This window comes from Echiichthys vipera (assembly GCF_963691815.1).
Source record: "Echiichthys vipera genome assembly, chromosome: 5".
Classification (NCBI taxonomy): domain Eukaryota; kingdom Metazoa; phylum Chordata; class Actinopteri; order Perciformes; family Trachinidae; genus Echiichthys; species Echiichthys vipera.
The window spans coordinates 32368370-32376142 of record NC_139830.1 but is presented as its reverse complement, the minus strand read 5'-3'; positions in this window follow the sequence as shown (position 1 = coordinate 32376142).

The window sequence follows — 7773 nt, the reverse complement described above, 5'->3', positions numbered from 1 at the left end:
GTGATTTGGTGATTGGGACCAGGTGTGGTGATTTGGTGATTGGGACCAGGTGTGCACATCTGAGAATTTGGAGAATGAAAACAGGAGGAGGAGACAGAACAACAACACAAACATACTACACAAAACAGAACACTATACATGTAGGCCTATAACATGTATAACATAAATGACGTACAGAACACTGTACGTAACAGATGCGGAGGTAGAGTGTTTACTGCAGATTTGGTCGGATGAAAATATTCAAAAACAGTCGACAAGACGCACAAAAATTCTGAGGTAAACAAAGCGACGCATCGCGATGACGTCAATCAATGCGTGTGACGTGTTACATACTTATATTGGACTATCATCAGATCATCATGTTGAGATGGACTCAACATGATTTAACTACTCATAGTATATAAGGTATTTGATCCTGTTTTATACACTTGAATAATATTAGGCCTGTGTAATCTCAGTAAGAACAGTGGTTACATTTTTAATAATGTGCATGAGCGTTATTGGTGTGTTTCTATAGTAAAAAATAGCACTACGCGACTTACGAGCAGCCCAGGCTCCATATCCATTCATACCCAGAGTCTGTAACCTACAACGGTTCTGACGTAATTTATGTGCGCCTGTTCGGACATAGGGGGGACCATGCGCGGACATTTAACAACAACAATGGTGGCGAAAGGTTCACGTTGGTGTGATGCGGAGGTAGATTGTTTACTGCAGATTTGGTCGGATGAAAATATTCAAAAACAGTCGAACGGGCTCCGCTGCCCTGTGCCTCCTGTTTGAAGCCAGTTCAAACATGTAGGGCTCTCTTTCACTTCAGGACTGCTAGTCGACCTTGGGTAGAAACTAGTAGAATGCAGTAGCACGAGCAGTGGTGGGCGGGTTGAGGCCAGGTGCTGAAAATTTCATGAGGGAGAAAAGTAAATGTATTGTTTTTCACTTTTTAGATAGGAAAACAATGTTAAACAAAATATCAATCACAACAGAGTATTTCTAAATACGTTAAAACATGTCTTGTGTGGGACTTTAAGATAAGATTATAAGAAATTCAGTAAAATTACTTAAAAAAAATTAATCATTCTGAGGTGTTTGTTTTTTGTTCAGGGGATCTCTGATTTAAAATGGTACAAGCCAAGTCTGATACATGTCAAAGCCCCATTTACTATGTTATGAGATGCATTTGAATGGCACTTCTGTTAGGTGCTTCATGTCTGTAAATGTTTCTTTTTTCTATATTCACTGTTTCACCCTTCCTGCAATGTATGGTGGGCATGGCCTTTATTTGTGTGGCTCACTGTTCTCAATTCAGAACTTAGGGAACCGTTCCCGGGAGGTAGAGATTCATCCAACAGGGTGCACGCAGGTGTATTACATGCAAATGATTGGAATGAGATTGGCTTCTTCTACCTGCCCATTGCTGTGTAATGTATGATGTGATGAAGGTCTGATTAGACCAAAAGCTAGCAAATAAATTGAAGTTTTGCACAGATCTACGTAAGCGTGCACAGATTCTCTATAGTTTTGCATTCATCTGCTTCACCTTCTGCACCTTAGCAAATATCTGGTGAGATTGAGCAGTGGGTTTTCTACACAATTTGACTTCCTCAGCCTCTGTGTCTGTGTTTGGGTCGTACTTCCTGTTGCCATACAACAGTTTCGGATAACTGGGTAATCTCCTGATGCAAAACGGTTAAAATATACAAATTGCTGCTCAGTATTAAATTCCAAATTCATTCATTTCACTTAAGATTCCTTGGAACTGTCATTGATGTGTACCTGAGTGAACACGTATGTACTATATGCCCATATACTGACTTTTAATTGGTTAACATAAATATTACATGAAATGTTGCCATGTCAGTTTGTGTGGTACACATTTTTATACAATTCAAAACTGTTATTACAGATTTATAACAGTACATGTTATAACATTATTCAAACTTTTACATTTTTATCATTTCAGTTTGTGTTGAATATAAAATTGTTGTTTCACCATGCTGATAAAGGCACTGAATTAAGAGAAGAAATACTTTACAGAAAATTGCACGTATATAGAAAAAACAGTTGAAAGATGGAGGTAGAGAGGTGAGAGCGTAAACATGGGTAGAGAAATAGAGTGAGCTAAGGCGTAGAAAGAGGGGGTGGTGGTGGGGTTTAGTGTGAAAGGGGTTAATAGCAAAGTGGAGGCTCAGAGCTGATCGAAATGCAGAGCGCGTCCCCCCAGCCCTGTGCTCAGTGATGAGTTGGAGCTGAGATCTGGCGCCCGCTATAAAGGAGCTCATTGAAAATAATTCAGAGTGACGGCTGTGCAAGAAGGGAGATGGTGTGTGGGGGGGGGGCGGTGATGGAGTGGGGGTTGGCAGGGAGGGAGGGAAGGTGGTATAGCTACAAAGGGAGCTAGATAGAGAGTGAAAAAGGGTAGAGTGGAAAGAAAAAGGTTGAGTCTGAAATACGAAGGGAGATGGGTATGGATGACAGTTAATAGGGTTAGAAGGGGCAGAATTATAAAGGAGTTACAACAGTAAAAATAACAGTGTGCAGAGAAAACAGAGTTGTGTGTGGAGAGGTAAATGTTACCACTGTGAAGAAATCATACAAGTCTCAACACCGCACCTGCAATCAAGTCAAACATACCAACACTCAAAGTTCTAAGCCCACAACTCTTACAACCCAACTGAAAGAATGAAGCATATAGAATCTTACACAGTGGTCATATCATGTGGAATGGAAGACGGCGATGGCAAAAATCAGACAATTCAACATGACAGCTAACAGCTTTACACATATTAATGGAGGTGTCAGTTGTATTCTGCAAGTTATGCCTCTTTTTTAAAGGATATTCAAAAGCAACTCCAAAAAAACAAGGTATTCCTGAACATCTGTAAACACACAGCATTCAGAGTTGGCCCCTCCTCCTCCCCAGAGAAAGAGAGAGAGTGAGAGATGGGGTCAACTGTCGAGGGAGCAACAGACTGGGTGGAGAGAGCGAGCTCCATTCAGTGAGGACAAAGCAGTGAATCAGAGGAATAAAATGGTATTTTGATTGTTTCCTGGATGTTACATTTAAAGTCCAAATAAATACAAACATACCTGCACAGCCTTTTGCTAGGATGTGCTGCACTGTTGGATTATGAGTGGATGCAGAGCTTCTTTTTCAGCTGTGTGGTTATGTGTGTGACACACACCGCCTTGTGCCCATTGCTTCAGTATCTGATGCTGAGGGTGGCAGTTGGGAATCAGAGGACTGCTCACCCTGCATGCTGTGATATCCATTCTAGTGGGTCATAAGGGATAATTGACAGGGATTACTTTTTGTATTAGTTTCTACTTTTTTTTTGTAGTATATAACTACATGTTATATTTTTAAAAATCTGGAACACAGATATGGAACAAATTAATTTAGTCGTGAGGAAATCAAGAGGCATGACAGTTCAGCTCAGTCAAGTTCATTTTTTATTCCCAAGGAGCCTTGTTAATGGACATAGTGCAGACGTTCTGTGTGAGAGGAAATAACTGCACACCAGCAGGCAGCGGTAGTCTGTGTTCTTCTTTTGAAAAGGGAAACTGAGGACAGACAGGACGGCTCAACTGGCTATTAGCCAGCTAGCACATTAACAACACAACTTGATGCTAAAAGATATTTACTGTGCATGAGTGAACAATAACACACACAATTATGAACAGTTTCAGCTGAAGAGCTCAATGGCTAAAAACAATCTTACCTGATACAACAAGTTAGTTGAATCATTCCACATTTGGAATTGGCCTATTAGGGTGGACAGTAGAAGTTGCGCGGGGTGTCTGCAAAGACTAAGGCGATGGTCACTCACTGTCGCTGTTCCCAGGCCAATGAAGAGGGACGCTATTCCACAATCTAGATGCCAACTGGGGACTGCAGAAGGACTTCAATGCTCAAAATGGAGAAACCTGAAGAGGGGGGTCATTGTATCAGATCAGCGAGACTCCCAGAGTGGTGCTTTGTAATTGTACTTATGTGTTAGTCATGGATTCTTAAGTATACTTGGTACCAGAGAAATCTAGGCCAAAGATTGATTATCGATTATGTGATTGTATCATCAGAACTGGGGCTCTATGTCTTGGACATTCACATGAAGAGAGGAGCAGAGTTGTCAACTGATCACCACCTGGTGATGAGTTGGATCAGAAGGTAAGGGTGGCTACTGGACAGTCCTTGTAAATTAAAATGTGTAGTATGTGTGAACTGGGAACATCTGACTCAGTTCTCTGTCTGCTAGGTCTCCCACCTTAGGAAGGAATGTTTTGTGCATCTCAGGGAAGATTAAGGTCATGGGATCTGAGTGGACCATGTTCCAAACCTGCATTTTCGAGGCAGCTACTAGGAGATTTGGTTCGAAGGTAATTGGTGCATGTCATGGTGGCAACCTCAGACCTGTCAAGATGAAGGAGGCCATCCAGGCTTAGTTGGTCCATCGGTCTGCTATAGCAGCGGACAGGCAATAGCTGGCCAGCAGTGCTGCAGCTGTGGTGGTTTCCAAAGCAAAAACCCCAAGTGTGGGAGCAGTTTGGGGAGGATATAGATAAAGACTTTCGCTTTGACTTTCTTACTGTGAACCTGGACTGAGGACCTGGACGTCACCAAAGTATCACAATAACTCAAACAAACTATCGGATTGAGGCAGCGTCTGTGTGTTCTGCAAAGTAAAATTACTATTGGAGGAGTCTGCTGTGCATTACAATGGTGCCAGTAAGATAGAGGATGGTTAATTTGAATGCAAGACCCTGTATCTGTATGACGCATAAACTATCATGTATGGCGAAGCATACTCCCCAATAACCTGTGACCAGATTATACCGATACAGTTCAGTGAGTAGCAAACCAAATCAATAACATGCATTGACAAAGGTTAAGCAGTCCTGTGCTTTGTTCTGTCCTGTTAACTATACCATGTGCAGTTACAGTCTACGGTCCGTTAGCTGGTGAATCTGTTGGTTTGTAGAAGAACCAGGCTGGGAAGAGTTCCAGAGTCGGTTCCACTGTTGAATGATGCAGTCTTTGCTGTGCTGTGTTAGATTGTGCAGGTCGCTCCAGTTGTTTTCCTTGCAGAGTTTGCTTGGCACTTGCTCAGTTCATAGCTCTGTTGCTTGTAGTTAGCTGGCAGATTGAGTTGTAGCTCCAGATGCTAAAGTTGTATATTTCAGGCCCTCGCACTGTTGCCATAGAAAAAGTCTGGTGCATCTACTTTGTGCAAGACACATTGGAGCTGAGTAGCTCAGCTACAAGGCAGCAGCTGTGGTGTCCTGAAGCCAAAGGGAAGATGCAACTCCCCAATCAGACCTGTTTGTAAAATCCGTTCTGAGTGATCCGATCAGAAGTGAACAGCTCTAAGTAGAATTAAGAATGCAGGATGCGTTGAGGGTGGATTGCGATCTGATCACTCCACATTCAGAGGTAATCTGCCACCAGTAGACAATAAACTGATTTTTTATGTTCATATAATGAACCCATCCCATCATGCCTGCCTATCAGTAGTTTTTTACTTTTTGTGTCTGTAGTGTGTTCAGAACATGATGGCTGATGTTGGTCATTTTCGTTTTTGTGCTGGTTCGTAGTTTTAACCATTAGTGAGGAAAATGTAACATTTCTTGACACCAGCTGCATGTTGCTAGTATCTCCGTCCTTATCTCCACCGTTGTAAGATGATATGGGGTTTATATCATTGACAGAAGCATCAGAGCACGCCCTGCTGGACAAACTAAGCTATGACACCAATCTAAATAACCTAGGTAAATATGCTGTTAAAAGGAAATTTTTATATCAGCGCATACCAAAAAACATACAACAATACTTGTGATTGTGGCTAATATTGATTAATCGGTAGGGCTTGAAAAATAAATTCAGTACAGAAATTAGTTTGCGGTGCATTAGGAATGTCTTAGCTGTCCTAGCCCTAAGTGACTTTCTTACTGTGTGTTAAAACCAAACAAAGCTCCATCCCTTCCTCACCACTTTCACCCATGTGCCAAAGGCTTTGCTCACCTAGAAGCCCTGACACATCAGCACAGCGCTAAAGGCAGCACAAGTCGTCACCTTACTGTGGCTGCTTGACCACTGCTGTCAACACACAGAGATGAGAGGAGGAGGTTATGACCCAGCTGCAGGGTTAAAGTTTACATCTTACTGCCAGTGTGAGGACGGACATGTCACCACACTGCCAAATGGCTCGTCTCAGAAAAAGAGACATAAAGAATGAAGATAGAAAACTGGGAAGAAACAGGGTGTAGGGTGGGATGAGTGGGAGGTGTAAGTCATGGCCTCCTCTTGGCGGCCTTACTATATTAATGTGGACCCCTCCAAGACCTCTATTAAACTGTGCAAAGCTCATCTGAAGAAGCAGGCACATCTTTTACGCTAACACCACTGTGTTAAGCACACAGGGAGCCTGCAGAGAGGCAGGCTGGGGGTTAATGGGCCTTGATGCACTGCAGGGGGACAAGATGAGGATGGGATGGGTTGGGCGAGGCAGGGAGATGGGGGCTACTGATGATGCGTCAGACCAGAGCAACACCCAGCTGGGACTTCAACCCCCTATTCCAGAGGTGTTACCCTCTGTAGTCCTAGCTGCTGTGTAGACTGTGGAGGAAAGTATTGTACTCATCCAGCAGACACAGAGCAGCATAAGCATTATTTTTTTTTAATTGTGTTATTGTCCACCTGATGAGTGTCAATCCAGTATTTGATCTCTTTTTGCTGCTGAGCAGATACTGTACACTTATTTTAGAGCCATTTCACTGAAAACAACTGCCTACTGTTGTTGGAAACATGATGAGTGTGGAATTAGTGGGCCATAAGGCCAAAACCATTAGGTTTCAGGGCCTCTTTAAAATTACACATAGTCATTTATGCCATTTCTAATATAGATAAGAAAAATGAAATTATTTTGGTGTTTGTTGTTGAATTGACATTTGGCCAGTTTTTAATGCAATACTTATAGACAACCTTTAAACTATATGCTCTTTTGTTAAAATGTTGAGACAAAGTATTTAAATCATTATAACATACAGTATACTGTCGTAAAGAAGGTCCAAATTTACAAAAACTGCCCCGTCACAGAAAGGAGAATAGATATCATTTGTCACATCCCCTGTGGGCTGCAGCCACTGAAAGACAGGACAGTGTAATACACTCTAACAGCAGAGTTCACAGGTATATGTGTGTTCATTCAGCTGCGAGCACTTTAGCGCCTCTGACAAATGAAGCATGTTTTCTCTCAACTGTGAATGCATAAAAGCATGCAGGAGTCATGCAAGAACATATTCATAAATCAGTGAACAATGGTGCATTCACTGGTCAATAGAAACACCATACACACACTCTCACATAGCACGTACACCTCCGGATAGATAGTTGAGCCTTGGCTCATTGCTTGGGCCACTTTCTGAACACTACCACGTCTATGATGAGATATCGAGCTAGGGCTTTTACACCGCACTCTGATTTATAAAAGACCATCTCAGAGCACGCCGCTGTCCTCGCTCTGTATTTCACCACTGCAGCTTTTCAACTTTGAGAGGTGAGGGGAATTCAAAAGGGCTCGGGGGCGAAGTGACTAGGTTGTCCAGGGAGGAGAATACAATTTTTAAAAAGTGCTTGGAAGTTTACAGACGAATTTGAACTTGCGAGAAAATCTGATGTATTCCAGAATAAGTCTAACAAATCAAATCCAACACCCTTGAATAAGCCAAACAACTGGCAAACACATTTTGGAAAGAGATGAAGAAGAGAGGGGAGGG